Source organism: Myotis nattereri, assembly GCF_964212035.1.
Source record: "Myotis nattereri genome assembly, chromosome: 1".
Taxonomy (NCBI): domain Eukaryota; kingdom Metazoa; phylum Chordata; class Mammalia; order Chiroptera; family Vespertilionidae; genus Myotis; species Myotis nattereri.
Genome location: NC_138075.1, coordinates 211486120 through 211502008, shown reverse-complemented (window position 1 = coordinate 211502008; position 15889 = coordinate 211486120).

Genomic DNA, 15889 nt, shown 5'->3' with positions numbered 1-15889 from the left:
GAAATAATATATGTACATTTTATTACTTCAGTTTCCTTTTTTTAAAATAGATTTAATGTTTTTAAATGTGGGTACATATACATAATGAAAATACTTTGAATAATAAATATCAAGATGTAAATGACTGAAAAAACCTTAAGATCTACTTTGTGAGATGGGTGTCTACCACAGTGAGATAGACTTGAGTAGAGAACTGCAGAACACCATGAGCTTTTGAGTATAATCTGAGAGTGATTTCCAGCTGTAACACAAAGTAGCTGGCAGGTCTTAGAATCCTTATTTTTCTGGCTTCAATTCATTTACCTATAAAATGAGGCAATTATATTGATGATGCAAATGTATTGTGGCAATTAATTGAGCTGAAGAAGATAAATGATCAGTTACAGTCCTCAAAAACAGGTAGCATTCAATAAAGAAAAATTACTATTATAAATTGCTATGAAGATAGTGTAGCGGTCAGTTATAAGAGAGAATATAAACTCATGCTGGAGCCATTTTAGTGATACCTGAGAGATACAGTGTATTCCATCTGGCCTATTATTTATTTAGCTGTCACATATTATCTATTTTAATTTAATTTATTTTGCATTCATGCATTGGGTGAACAATTGCAGTAGATAATTTATAAGATCTTCCTAATCCTAATGTTACATGGCATAAATAGTGGTTGATAGAAGGCCAAGTGTTTGGGTCACATTTACTACCTTTAGTCGGACTATATTTATGGTACTTCATAACAGAACACTTTCCCCTTTTGTTTATATAACTGGGCTTCTTTTAAAACATAAATTAGTAAGTCTCCCTATAAATTTTAATTTTTTAAAAATATTTTTAAGTATGTTTTTATTGATTTTAAATAGAGGAAAGGAGAGGGAGAGAGAGAGAGAGAAACATCAGTGATGAGAATCAATGATAGGCCACCTCCTGCATGCCCCTTACTGGGGATCAAGTCCAAAATCCAGGCATGTGCCCTGATCAGGACTCAAACCCTGACCTCCTGATTTATGGGTCAATGTTCAACCAACTGAGCCACACCGGATGGGCTAAATTTTAATGATACTTTCTAAAAGCTTCCTAAGATTGGTCATAATTTATGTCAAGAGCATGTATCATCACTTTTTCTCTCCCTCCCCGCCCCCCGAAATTGTATGAGATTTTGAGTGTTCAAACAATATAATAAGTGAAATAAAAACACCAAAAAAGTCACACACAGAGAAACTGGTTTTTAATTGAGAGATTATAAGTGAGATTTTAGACCACTTTCTGCCCTCAGGTTGCGATGAACAGAAACAGAAATGCAGGCCTGAGCAGGCTGCCTGAGTGCCGACATTGTGCTAAGTGTTGGAATAGACACCTGTCTTTTCATATACCTTGACAAACCATTTTCAGCTCAAAGCCACAAATGAAGTTTTAACAATAGCTAAATAAAATAGCTCTTACTAAAGAATAGCAACTTGAACATGATGTTTTACAAGAACCAGTGAAAGAGAAGGAAGGAGTCCTTCTCTTGTCCCTGTGGATAAATGGTGAATGCGTTGAAGTGTAGTATTTAATTACCTCTTTTTATTTTGTCCTTTATTATTTTAATGTTCATAGCTACACATGTTGCACTGGCCATAAAATGATATAGCCCATTTTAAGGTGCATCTACACTATTTTTCTGGCTGATTTTCTGATAGATTGTATTTTTCCCGTGGTCACCATACCATGGGAAGGATTTTCTCCAATCGGTTCCAAATTTATAGCCCTTAAACTTTACCAGTATCATGTCATTAAACGGGGGGGGCGGGGGGATATATGTCTGCAATCAACGAGAAATTGTCTGTAAATTCCAGCCTCCTCCATTTGATCATTCTACTTGACAAGATGAATATATTAATCCCAATCGCCAATGTCTCAGCATACAAATTACTCTAAACACTACACAAAATCCGACTACACCAGGTTCTTTCAGAAGAAGAAAATATACCAATTTGTAGGGAAATACAAAAGATACTGCAACTGTGTCCATGGTGGGAAACATTAAACACAGACTTTATCTGTGAAATTTGAAGATGCTTGTTTGGAAGCTTTCATTGGAGAAAGGTTGTTTGACGCAGGGTTATTATTTAGTTTTCTTAGTTTCAAAAGCACAGAAAACAATACCTGAAGCACCTTAAGTGCACAGTATAAGCTGCTGATAATATGGGCATTTTATGGTTGCCCAGTCATTAGTGACATCATTATGATAACTTCTTATTTTTTCCCTATATACAGGAAGAGTTAAACAAGTTCTACCATTTTAGTATTTTATTGCTTCATGCAAAATAAAAGAATATGAAAATATTGTGTCTTTTTAAATCATACCAATGCATGGCAATGGTATTCTTATAAATGTGAATCACATGTATTTACGAGTACACACACATACAGATATATGTTATATACATGCATTTACATATTTGTGTGTGTTCATTTATTTATGTATTTATTTTCAAAAATGAATTTATCAAAGTATAAAATTCAGAAAACATTTTGGCATATTTTCTCAACTTCTCCCTAATTACAACACATTGATTATCACACATTAATAAATATATTGAAACAATCATATTGAAAACATTTATTTGCAAAGATGTAAGCATCCCTATGTTCATTGCAGCATTATTGATGGTGGCCAAGACATGGAGACAACCAAAGTGTCATTCAATATAGAATTGGATAAAGAAGATGCGGTACAAGGGAATACTACTCAGACACAAGAAAAGATGAAGTACTACCCTTTGCTACAATATGAATGGGCCTTGAGAATAGTATACTAAGCAAAATAAGTTAGTAGAAAGCTAAGAACCATATAATTTTACTCATATGTGGGATATAAAACTGAAATTCATAGACACAGAAAACAGTATGGTGGTTACCAGAGGGAAGGGGGTGGGAGGGTAAAAGGGGCCAACTATATAATGACAAAAGATGATTTGCATTTGGAATGTGGATACATAATGCAATGTGTAGAGCATGTATCATAAAAATGTACACTTAAAACTGTGTGATCCTATTAACCAATGTCATCCCAATAACTGCAATTCTACAACACCTCATATTAATATAGCAATAGGTAAGAAAAGAGCATACAATCATATTTGTTCACTATTTTATCCATAGAATAATGCCTGGGAAGTGATTACTAACATTTTTTGAATGAAAACAAGGACATAAATTTTTATTCACTTATTTTATTAAATAAAGCTTCACCTAGAAACTACATTTGGTAAGCACTAAAAAATATGCTAATGATTCTGAAATAAAAATTACTCTGGCCTCAACAAATGCCCAATCTAATGGAATAAATACCTATTTATCCTATATAATAAAAGGCTAATAAGCAAATCAACCTAACAGAGGAAAGATGAGTCACTATGATGTGCACTGACCACCAGGGAGAAGACACTCCATGCAGGATCTGCCCCCTGGTGGTCAGTGAACTCCCACAGGGGGAACGCCACTCAGCCAGAAGCCCCACTCATGGCTGGCAAACACAGTGGTGGTGGCGGTAGCCTCTCCTGCCTCCAAGGCAGCACTAAGGATGTCTGAATGCCAGCTTAGGCCCACTCCCTGCCCCCCGAGGGCTTCTGGACTGCAGGCCGGGCTGAGGGACCCCCCTGAGTGCATGAATTTCATGCACCAGGCCTCTAGTATATAATAAAAATATTATGTCATTATTGTCACAATCCTCAGATACACTGAACAATTTCCTACTAAAGCTCTGTTGGAAAACCCACGTGCAGATTTTTAGTGGCTAACTGGAATAAAATATTTCCTGGATTCTGTATTGTTCTAGAATGGTCAACTCATAATATTTATCATTTCTATTAGCTTGGAATGCTGCACCAAATGCAATTCAGTAATCATGTTTCTATGCCAAGCCTCTATTCTTATAACTTTCATCTTTTCTTTTCTTTCTTTGCATGTCCACCTCTCTAATGATCCATTTGATTGTGCCTAAGAAACTTCTTTTGAAGACTCAAAAATTTTTTTCTTTACCCAATGTCCATCCACCTTCTTATTTAAGTGGAATCTGACTGCTCTTACAGCTGACCTCCTCTCCTTCAGTTTGCTACATTTGGAGCTCACTATCTGATTATATTTCTTGGCAGCTTGAGAGTGGTTTAGCCATTTCTATTGCATTTGTTTCATTACAATGTTGACCAAGGTCTGGCAAAAATCCTTCTTTTATTATGTTAACACCACCTGCTGCTTAAAAAATTTCAAGATATTAACTGAGTTTATACAATTCTCAAGTCTTTGTTAACACAAGAACTTTTTCCTAATACATGGAAGGTGAGCTTTTGATTAGAAAAGAAATTATACTTAACAGAGAAAATAGAGAGTTAAATTATGGTATTTAGAGTTATAAAATAGCCTCTTGATACCTACAGCAATGAAAAGAACCTCCAGGTCTCATTAAAAGTACTTGGGTTCTCTAGGGAAGAAAGGGGGGAAATGGTCTCAGGAGGCTAAGATAAATAATTTAACATACAATTTTGCTGTAGAAGACATGTGGAGGCAGGGAGCTACCTAAGTGTTGGCTTTGGTGATGAAGGCTGTGTTCATATATGTAGTTATAAGAACATTATTATCTGGAGTTTCTAGAATTTTCTGGGCTGTGGACACTGAAAACCACCTCTATGGCTCACATGACCTGAAAAAAACATGCTTGTGACCATTGCAATATACACGTGTTTGTCAGTCAACCATGTTCAGTGTATGAAATAAACCCTTGCACAGTGCCGCTACTTCATGGGAAATGACACTTTCTTGTGGATTTGGCTTCTTGCCATAAAGACATGAACCTTCCGTCCAGGCCTGAGAAACTTGGTGGATACATGTTCATAGAGTGAAGATCTCAAATAACAGGGCTTGCTCTAGCCACCTGGAGGGTCTTATTCTCCTTCCTCTTGATTGTCGCAACAAACTGTGGCTTGTCACTAATCCTTCACAATTCTATCACCACTTCCGTGTCATTTTCCAATAACTGCTGGAATAAATGATCTTAAATTTGGTCCAGTTACATTAATTCCCTATCAAATACCTTCAGAAGAAATGTTCTTTTCCATTAAGCCTTTTTACTTAATTCCCATGGTTATCACTGACTGTACTATCATCTTTTTCCCACATGTAATATAGGCACATTTTATATTTTATTTCCTAGAATTTTCCATTCAGGCAATTCCACCTCAGAATTATGGCACAAATTGTTCTATGTACCTGTGTTGACATTATAAGCATGCACTCCCACAAATATGCAAGCACGCGCATCCATCCATGCATGTATGCATGCGATATTTGTACTTTTCTTTAACTGAGATGGAATTTCTTTTATTTCAGTTTAAGAAATACCATCGTTAGCAAGCAAACTTCACCCCTAGTGGAGAAAGAGTGTCTCTTTGGTGTACATTTGCTTTTAGCATCTTGCTCTTCTTACTATCATAGTTTTTGTCACACACTATCTTAATGTCATGTAGGCACCCCTCATTCTTTCACTATGTGCCATATATCTTGAAACTAAGAATCATGTATTAATGTGTCATCAGCACCTATTATAGTACATGATCAGTAAAAAGGTTTTAATGAAAGACAAACTTAATCATCGTTACCTTTGTATGTTGATAATTGAGTCAGGCAAAAGAATGCCTCCTTGACACAATGCTATCCATATCTTATCCCTGAAACTTGCAAAAATGCTATATTACATGGAAAGGGGAGTTAAGTCTCATATTGAGTCAAGATTACTAATCAACTGATTTTAAATAAAAAGATTATCATAGACCAGAGGCCGGATGCACAAAATTTGTGCAGGGGTGAGGAGTAACCCTCAGCCTGGCCTGTGCCCTCTTGCAAATCAAGACCCCTGCGGGATGCCCGACTGCCGGTTTAGGCACCACCTGCTCACTCCTTACCGCCCTTCTGCTTACTCTTAACAGCTTGGTTCCCAGATCCTTATTGCTGCTGCAGAGGTGGGAGAGGCTCCCGCCACCGCCTCTGTGCTTGGCAGCTGTGAGCCTGGCTTCTGGATGAGCAGTGCTCCTGCTGTGGGAGTGCACTGACCACAGGGGGGAAGCTCCTGCATTGAGTATCTGCCCCCTGGTGGTCAGTTCATATCATAGCGACCAGTCATTCTAGTTATTCCGCTGTAAGGGTCACTGGGCTTTTATCATAAACACTAGAGGTCCAGTGCACAAAAATTTGTGCACTCTGGGGGGTCCCTCAGCCTGGCCTGTTCCCTCTTGCAGTCTGGGACCCCTCAGGGGATGACCACCTGCTGACTTAGGCCCGCTCCCCGGGGGATCAGGCCTAAGCTGGCAGTCAGACATTCCGCTGGCAGCCCGGAAGCCCTCGAGAGATGTCCACTTGCCAGCAGGAAGCAAACCTAAGCTGCAGTCGGACATCCTTAGCGCTGCTGAGGAGGCGAAAGAGGCTCCCACCACCACCACTGTACTGGCAGCCATCAGCCAGGCTTGTGGCTGAGCAGAACTCCCCCTGTGGGAGTGCACTGACCATCAGGGGGCAGCTCCTGCATTGAGTGTCTGCCCCCTGGTGGTCAGTGTGTGTCATAGTGACCAGTCATTCCCAGTCTTTCTGCTGTTAGGGTCAATTTGCATATTACCCTTTTATTATATAGGATAGAGGCCTGGTGCATGGGTGAGGCTGGCTGGTTTGCCCTGAAGGATGTCCTGGATCAGGGTGGGGTCCCACTGGGGTGCCTGGCCAACCTTGGTGAGTGGCTGATGGCTGTTTGCAGGTTGGCCACAGCCCATTCAGGGTGGGGGTTCCTACTGACGTGCGTGGCCAGCCTGGGTGAGGGGCTGATGGCTCTTTGCAGGCTGGCCACAGCCCCTTCAAGGTAGGAGTCCCCGCTGGGGAGCCTGGCCAGCCTGGGTGAGGGGCTGATGGCTGTTTGCAGGCTGGCCATGGCCCCCAGCCACCCAAGCTCCCAGTGGAGGCTGGCTGGAAGCAGGTATCTGGGATTTATTTATCTTCTATAATTGAAACTTTGTTGCCTTGAGTGGAGGCTACAACTGGCCAGGGCCAGCGGGAAGCTTGGCTTCCTCCATCACCGGGGCAACCAAGCCTCCTGCTTGCTCCAGCTCTGTGGCTGCCGGCCGCCATCTTGGTTGGGTTAATTTGCATATAGTCACTCTGATTGGCTGGTAGGTGAGGTGGAGGTGTGGTCAATTTGCATGTTTCTCTTTTATTAGATTAGATTATTTGAATTTACTATACTGAATTGACTCAAATGAAGTGATGTGTAGGCATACCCAGCTATAGCCTTTATGCAAATATAGGTTATATGCAAATATTATTCCAGTTTTTATAAGGAACTTGAGTATCCACAAGTGTCATATTATATGCTCCAAAATATAAGGCATTAAAATGAGAAACTAATGCTCAAAATATAAAAAAGTCCATATATTGGAAGTTAATTTTATACTTCGAGAGAGATCGTTCGGCTACTTAGACATTATTTAGGATTGAAGTAGTATTGTTATCAGAGAATTGTGGGGGAGGACTTCCTCTGTTCCTAGGGGAAGTGGGGTATCCCTTTTCCCCCTGGGTGCTGGGGGACGGGTTCTTACAATATCTTGAGAAGAAGAACTTTCTAAGTCTGGCATGGAGAATGAGAGATTTTTATTTGTGTGGAGGTCTATCCCTTGGTTCCAAGTCCCCTTCCCTTAGACCAGTCCTGGAAGAGGTGCAGCTGGGCTTCAGCAGAGCCAGAAGCACTGTCAGTGTCCAGAGTGTCCACTCCCTGGTGGAGCTGAGTCACAGAGCATCAGGCTAATTTTAGTCCATTAGTCCAATGTGTGGGTGGTCCACACAGCTGTAGGCCATGTGGGCAAATGCAGAGCCTGAGAGCCCCATAAGCCATGACTCAGGCATGAGCAGCAAGAGAGAAGGGGGTGGCTCCTTTGTTCAGGAGCTTATGTATCTCCGATTTGGCACCTTTGTGGTGGCCACACCTATTCTGGCAATGACTTGCTCCCAGGTGTGACTGACACATAACCACTTTTTCTACATTGTCTAGACTTTACCAGACATGCCTATAACATGTGGCCTCCTCCTTGTTCCTTTCCAGTTAATTAATGACTGGGTTAATTATGACAGTATCACTATATAATACAATTTGTCAAAATATGTGACAATAATTAAAGCTATTGTAAAAGGGAAATCTAAAGGTTTAATTTCATTAACTCAAAAGAAAAACAGAAAAAATATAACAGAAACAATAATAATAAAAACACCAATAAGGTAAATAAATATTTGATAACTGAACAAAGAGATGTTTTGGTAAACAAATTAAATATGACAACAGAATTTTATTTTGTAGTGATTTATATATTACACTATAATACTATGTCACTGGTCTAAGAATTAGCTATGCTGTAACTATCATTTTCACATAGTAATTTGGAAATTTTTAGCAAAAGAATTGTTCTACCAGATTGTAGTATATAAACTATATATTACATGTGCAAAAAATTCCTGGGATAAAAATTAAAATCCAGCAATCTAAAATGTCCAGAGTATGGCATGTCCCTTATAGGCCTGTGGTGCATTAATAACTATGACATATTATAGTCTTTGTGTTTCGTTTCATTTATTTCACAAACGCAATATGAATTTATGAATCAGAGAAAATTTGAAGAGTTTATAAAGTTTGTGTCTTCTTGTAAGAAGTATGGTAGGTTTAAAATGTTAATCTGAAAAGACTTGTCATTAGACAAATACATTCAGACCACATATATATATGGTCTGAATGTAAATAATTCATAAATGCTTATATATGTATATAAATGAATGCATCTACTTAGGCAATTAGCAAAATGCCTTTACCTATTCATCATAGGGGTCATTTTTAAGTGCTACATATATGAAATAGGTGAAAAGAATATAAGTAAGTGGTAAACCATAATTTCAAGAAGCAGTGTGTGGTCATTAATGAGCTATGACAGGCTTAGGAAAAGATATACTATTTGCACTTAAAAGCCCCATAATTAAGTGATGGCCATTTGAAATTTGTTATTAACCTTGCTGCAGCTTTTCTTGCCCTGGCTGCCCTTTCTCAGAAGATCATTAGGAATTTCTGTGAATGTCCTTATTTAATTTCATTCACGGAGTTGGCTGCCGCTCACTAAACAAAGCCAAAAAGAGAAGCGCCACTGCATATGGAGCTCCCTACACAGCAACACGTTCATAAATAATTCAAATGTCCTCTACTTCACAGGATCACCCTTTCAGCTGGTAACTTCAGTGAGGAACCGAGGTCACTTTCTCAGCACTTTGGAGAGAACACAACTCAGGAAATTTTGCAGTGTTGATATTAAAAAAAAAAAAAGTTTCTGCATTACTATTTTAATTTTTTCAAAACAATAAAATAAAGTTCCTTCGAGGCAGAGACTACTTTAGAGGGTCTGACACATAGAGAATGTTTACTAAGTGCTTGCAGAACCTGGGTGTTTCAGAAGGCTGGGCAGGCTTTCACATAACATGGAGGAGATTAGTAACCATTGCCTCAAATATTTCCTAGGCTTCAGCTGTGAAGATAACCAACTTACTCAGAGACAGAGCAAATGTGCAAATAATCCTGGGTCCAGCAGAATAATGCCCTATGGTTCGCAGATCCTCTTATATGCTGGCTCTCTTGCAAGGATGTATTATTGGGCAGAAAAAAAAAATTGTTGTGTTGTCCTAACTGGTTTGGCTCAGTGGATAGAGCATCGGCCTGTGGACTGAAGGGTCCCAGGTGCGATTCCAGTCAAGGGCATGTACCTTGGTTGCGGGCACATCCCCAGTAGGGTGCGTGCAGGAGGCAACTGATCAATGTTTCTCTCTTGTCGATGTTTCTAACTCTCTATCCTTCTCCCTTCCTCTCTGTAAAAAATCAATAAAATATATATTTTTTAAAATTGTTGTTTTTATACTCTGTTTCTTAAAGAGATTTACAAAAACTCATGGCTTTCCTTTACTCTTACTTCCTCTGGGTTCACCCAGCTTGTCATGCTAAGAGAATGGGCAACCTAGGCAGCAACCGACCACTCTTATAAGGATCTGATCACGGGTCCTTTCATGTGGCAATGTTAAGGGGTAAAGTGGGTGGTGCATGAAAGTCCTATTGTTCCTTGGCATGACATCACGCTTTGACGTCCACTCTGTTATTCTCTGGTAGAGCTAACGAAACAAAGGAAACATCTTTTTAAACTTTACTTTTCATTTACAGGTGGATTTCTTAATTACGTTACTGTCACATGTGAGGTGAAGAGGCCAATGTACATATGTGACATCTCTGGGTTTAGTTCTATGAATATTTTTATTTCTTTTTCTATTCTGCCTTGGGGATTTGCACTTTAGAAGTTCAAGTGTTTCAACACTTTCCTCCATCTGCCTGTTTTCTCTCTCTGCTTTCCTTGTCTTTCTGACTGCCCACCCCCACTTCCCACTCCTTACGAACTTTGAATAATGAGGAATTTCTCCTGAATTTACTACTTGCACATCTTTTATTCTATCTGCCATCAGGATGCCCTTTTCTCCTTCTGTACCAGGTTCCATAGCTTCTATCCTCAGCATTCAAGCTGTAATAACACCTAAAAGTTCAATCTCTGCTTTATTTTAGTATGCCTTACCCAGGTATTTTGTTGTTTACCTCCTTTTAAAAGGAAGCCCATTAGTGAATTTTTCCCTGTCTGCATTAAAAGAATATTAACACCCATTATTTTGAAAACATTTTGATGGCTTTGACTTTGAAAAAGTCAGTATGTGAATCTTGAACCTACAGAAATAAAATAAATCATCTCTTCTACCCCTTAACATAATCCTTTAGAAAAACCCATTATCTGGGAAGGAGTCATTCTCTTGTTGACATCTGTGACATTTTGGCTGTAGCTTAGATTATCCTCTTTGTCCTTATTTTGAAAATTAGTTGTAAAATATCAGCAGCCCTGATTTCTTCTTCCAAAGGATGACATTTATTTTACCAGGTCCAAAAGCAATATCTTTAGACCACAGTAAACAGATTTGACCTACTTCTTTGCCCCATTCTAAGTGTGGTCATGTTTTACTACCTTTTCTAGATTTATTAATAACTAGATGCCCAGTGCATGGAATCTGTGCACAAGTAGGGTTCCTAATCCTGGCCAGCGTTCAGGGCTGGTCAGGGCCTTGTGGCTGCCGGCTAGGGGCCTTCCTTCATTCTGCGCCACACCCTGGTGGTCAGTGCACATCATAGCGAGCTTTCAAACTCCTGGTCAAACTCCCTAGGGGACAATTTGCATATTAGACTTATATATATATATAAATTAGTAGGCCATGCCTTCTAAACTGAAGTATTTTCACCATTAGACCACCACCAGAATTCCTATAGTTTGAAAGATAAATTCTTAAAGTTTGATTGCAGTTAAAGTCACTGTATAATAATCATAATAAAATTATGTTTAGATAAAGAGGCTATAATATAAATAAGAACAAAAGCACTTTGAAATTATTGCTTGTTTAAATGAAACTTTGCATGAAATTTTCCCTCAAGTAGGAACGCAAATGTGGGACAAAACCTTCCCAAAGAAATTAATTCTACATTTTACTAAAGACCAGGTAGCTTCCATGAGGCATATTGTCTCCCACAGTTGTCCAGTGAAGGCCTCCAACTCGATCATAGATGTTGCTCCAGCAGATAAACCTATAAGGACTAGAGTCACAATCATGCATCTTCCATAACTGGGTTCACGTTTTGATGGCTTCTTCTTACAAATCTTGGCTGACATTTACTGCACCCCAGAGCTATTTTATCTATATTTGGTTCTTCTCGGTCCCTAACCAACCAGTATTCAACTCATCTAATTGGTGTGGCATCTTGCAGTATTTTCCCATTGAGAAATCTCCAAGTGTATTTTTGGAGACAGTTTCCCATTGGTTGCTTATGTTTCTGCACTTATTACTTGTTCTAGGTTATATTGAGGGATGTTTGTATATTGAACAAACTTGGAGGAGGGACAAATCTTCCTTCACGGCAAAGTGCAAGCATCCTTCCTTTCCTTTTTAATGCAGCCATTGAATTTGAAGATATTATCTGTTTCTCTTTTGCATATTTATGTGGGGCTTGGATAACTGAACTCCTTACCCCCACCTCTTCCACACAAATATGGCTAATACTGTGGCTACTGCTGTTGCTATAAATAGAAACTGTCATTTTTTTCTGAACAGGAGTATGTGTCTTCTCTCTGCACCCATGAAACTATGGAAGGCTCATTTGTTTGCTTACAAGTAAGAGGGGAAAATCTCAGACTCTTCACAGTTTTTAACTGTCATCAAGCTCCAAACGTATGACCAAACACAAGGAAAGCTGGAGCTATGGCCACAGACACTTGCTTCTGAGAAAGGACTGTGCATTCAGTGCTACATGAAAGGTAAAGAGCCTGGTATAATTTTTTCTCATGGACTTTATTTTATATTTCATACAGCTGTTCAAATTGCATAGGAGCTAAGGTGTATATCACTCAGGAAATTTTGGAGGAATGGCTCATACAAGAAAAAGTAATTTCATCCAGTGTCTATCCATTTACTCATTTATTTATTCATTAAGTAATTATAAAACTTTGACTGAATTCCTATTATGAGCCAGAATTTGGGTGAAAAACTGGGTATTAAGTAACAAACACAACAGGGTTCATTTTTTCCTGGAGTTAAAATTTATTTATTTTCATGGTTATCATTAGTTAGGAAAAAAATACACACAAACACACACACACACACACACACACACACACACACATATATAGATGTTGATATACATATATATATGTCTACCTATCTCTATCTAATAATTATGGTAAGTCCTATGAGGAAAACAAATGAAACATTTTGAAGAAATATGTTGCTGAATGTTAGGTAAGCAGTGTTAGACTGAATGCTCTTGGTCTCATATGCATATGATATAAAATACTTACTTGAATGAATTAATATCATCTAGAGGAAAACTAAATTGCCATCATTATATAATTGAAAACAATAGGATAGTTAAAATCATTTTTTTGTGTGTGTTTCTATGCCTGGTTCTATTTTATACGTGTTATGATCATATGTCCCCCCCAAATTCATATGTTGAAATCTAACACCCATGGTGATAGTATTAAAAGGTAGTAGCCTTGCCCTCACCGGTTTGCCTCAGTGGATAGAGCGTCGGCCGGCAGACTGAATGGTCCCAGGTTCGATTCCGGCCAAGGGAAAGTACCTTGGTTGCAGGCACATCCCTTGTAGTGGGTGTGCAAGAAGCAGCTGGTCGATGTTTCTCTCTCATCGATGTTTCTAACTCTCTATCCGTCTCCCTTCCTCTCTGTAAAAAATCAATAAAATATATTTTTAAAAAAGGTAGTAGCCTTTGAAGGTGATTAGATCATGAGGGCAAAGCCATCATGAAAAGGATTAATACTCTTTTAAAAGATACACCATAATAGACTTCTGGTGGGGGGAGGGGAATCTCTTTGTATGTTATATAAATGTCTAACAACTATACTGCCCACCTGAAACTAATATTGATTAGTTAAAAAAAGTCTAATTAAAAAAATAGGAAATTTTCTAGCATGAAGGTACTCAAAAAATAATAGCTCTGATTATTTAAAAAAATAAATTTTAAAAAGTAAAAGAGAGCCCCACCTCTTCTGTCATGTGAGAAGACAACAGTTTATGCAGAAGTAGGTTCTCCCCAGACACCAAATCTACCCATACATTAATCTTGGACTTCCCGGCCCCAGGACTACAAAGACACATTTTTCTTCATAGGTCATTCAATCTATGGTGTTCTGTCATTGAAGCATGTTCTCACTAGGATAATATGGTAGAGAATGAAAGCAGTGAGGTTACACGTTCAGTGAAGTCAATTGGAACAATATTTTCCTTAGAGGAGATGCTGTTTGTCTCTTAAGCTTTAGTATAGTGTATGATTATTGAAGCAAGGGCCACATCTTACTCCTCCTGATGTTTTCCACAAAGCCCAAAAAAGTGTCTTGAAGAAGGTACTTTACAAATAATCTAGAAAAATATATACTTCTTTTAAATTGTATCTTACCTAAAGATGACTTGGATCCACTTTGCCTTGTGTAGAATATTTGAAATATGATGTTAAGGACAAAAATGTTCTCTCCCAATAACATTTAGAGTCATCATACTTTAAGCTCCCTGATTCATTTGTTTATGAAGTAGGACTGTGATTCAAGAACATTACAGCTTGTAATATAATGGTTTTGAATTAATCACCAAGCTAATGTATTATAACTTAGGGAAACATTTCTCAGTTTGGTTTATTGCTGCTCTTAGGTTATGGCCATGATATTTTTATTAAATTAAACATAGTAGACAATAAAGTAAAAGTCTTGTGTACTTTCAAACTTATTATTTTTTTATTTTGCTTTGGTCTTCCCCTGGCAAAGCTATTTTACAGGTGGATACAAATTTCTTGTGTGTACGCTTGTTACTTTAATTTACAAAATATAAGAGGTTGAATATTGGTTTGAAACCATTGTGATTAGCTAGTTATTGATAACAGGAAAGGAGCAAAAGGGAGGCCAGACATTGAAAGCATGGCCATCTGAGCAATTTCATCAGGAAGCTGCAAGTTCACACTCTCCAGGGAACCACCAGCCCATTCCTGCAGGTCACCGGGGAAAGAGGTCCCACAAAAGGGGAGATGGGTACATGCGCAATGAGTCAGAGTGACACTGGGCTAGTGCCTGTCAGTCAAGCCTGGGGAACCATGGATTGCCTAGAGTAGGCAGGGCCATTGCGAACGCATGAGAATTTGGGGAATCATAATCCGACTGACAACGGAGCTCTCTCTTCGCTCTCTGGTTCCTTTGACATTGCTCTTGCCCAAGTTCCCTCCCTAGCCACATGACACACATCCATGCGGACTCCACATGCAACGGACTGATGGACTGCAGGGAGAGACACCAACTAAGCCAGCCTGATGCTGGATTGGGCCATGCCCTAACATGGCATGGGAACTCTGGACACTGGCTTCGATGTTTAGCTCTGTTGAAAGCAGATGGGACTTCTTCTATGATGGGACTGAAGGAAATGGGACCTTGAAAACTCAGGGGTTTGATTCCATAGAAATAAAGTTTTCTACAATAGCTCATCCTCCTGTGTGAGTCTCAGAGAATTTCTTTTCTTGCGACATCACAAGAAGTTCTCTCCCACTAGCAACAGGTGGGGAAAGGAGATTTCCCCAGCCGATAACAGATCGACTGTTTGCTAAACTTCTGATCTACACATACATAAATAAATAATTAATGACTGCAACCTGGGTACTTTTGTTGTTGGATTTTGCGTTGTTATATCATGCTTTATAATTTATGAAGATACTGCATACAGTAGTCCCCTCTTATTTGCCATTGCCCTTCCCATGGCCAACTGTGATCAGAAACTATTAAACAGAAAATTCTAAAAATAAGCAATTCATACATTTTAATTTGCACACCATTCTGAGTAGTGTAGTGGAATCTCTCCCTGGCCCACTCCATCCCACCCAGCATGTGAGTCATCCCTTTGTCCAGCATATCCATGTTGTAAACACTACTCACTCATGAGTGACTTAGGAGCCATCTCAGTTATTAGATTGGCCATCTTGATATCACAGTTCTTGTGTTCAAGTGATCCTTATTTTACCTAATAATGGCCCCAAAGTCATTCACGTAACTTTTATTACTATAGTATATATTTTTTACTATCACTTTAGCTTATTTTTAGTTATTGCTCTTAGTTTCTTGCTATGGCTAATTTATAAATTAATCTTCATCATAGGTATGTATGCATAGTAAAAACACAGTAGATATAGGGTTAGATATTAACCACAGTTTTAGGC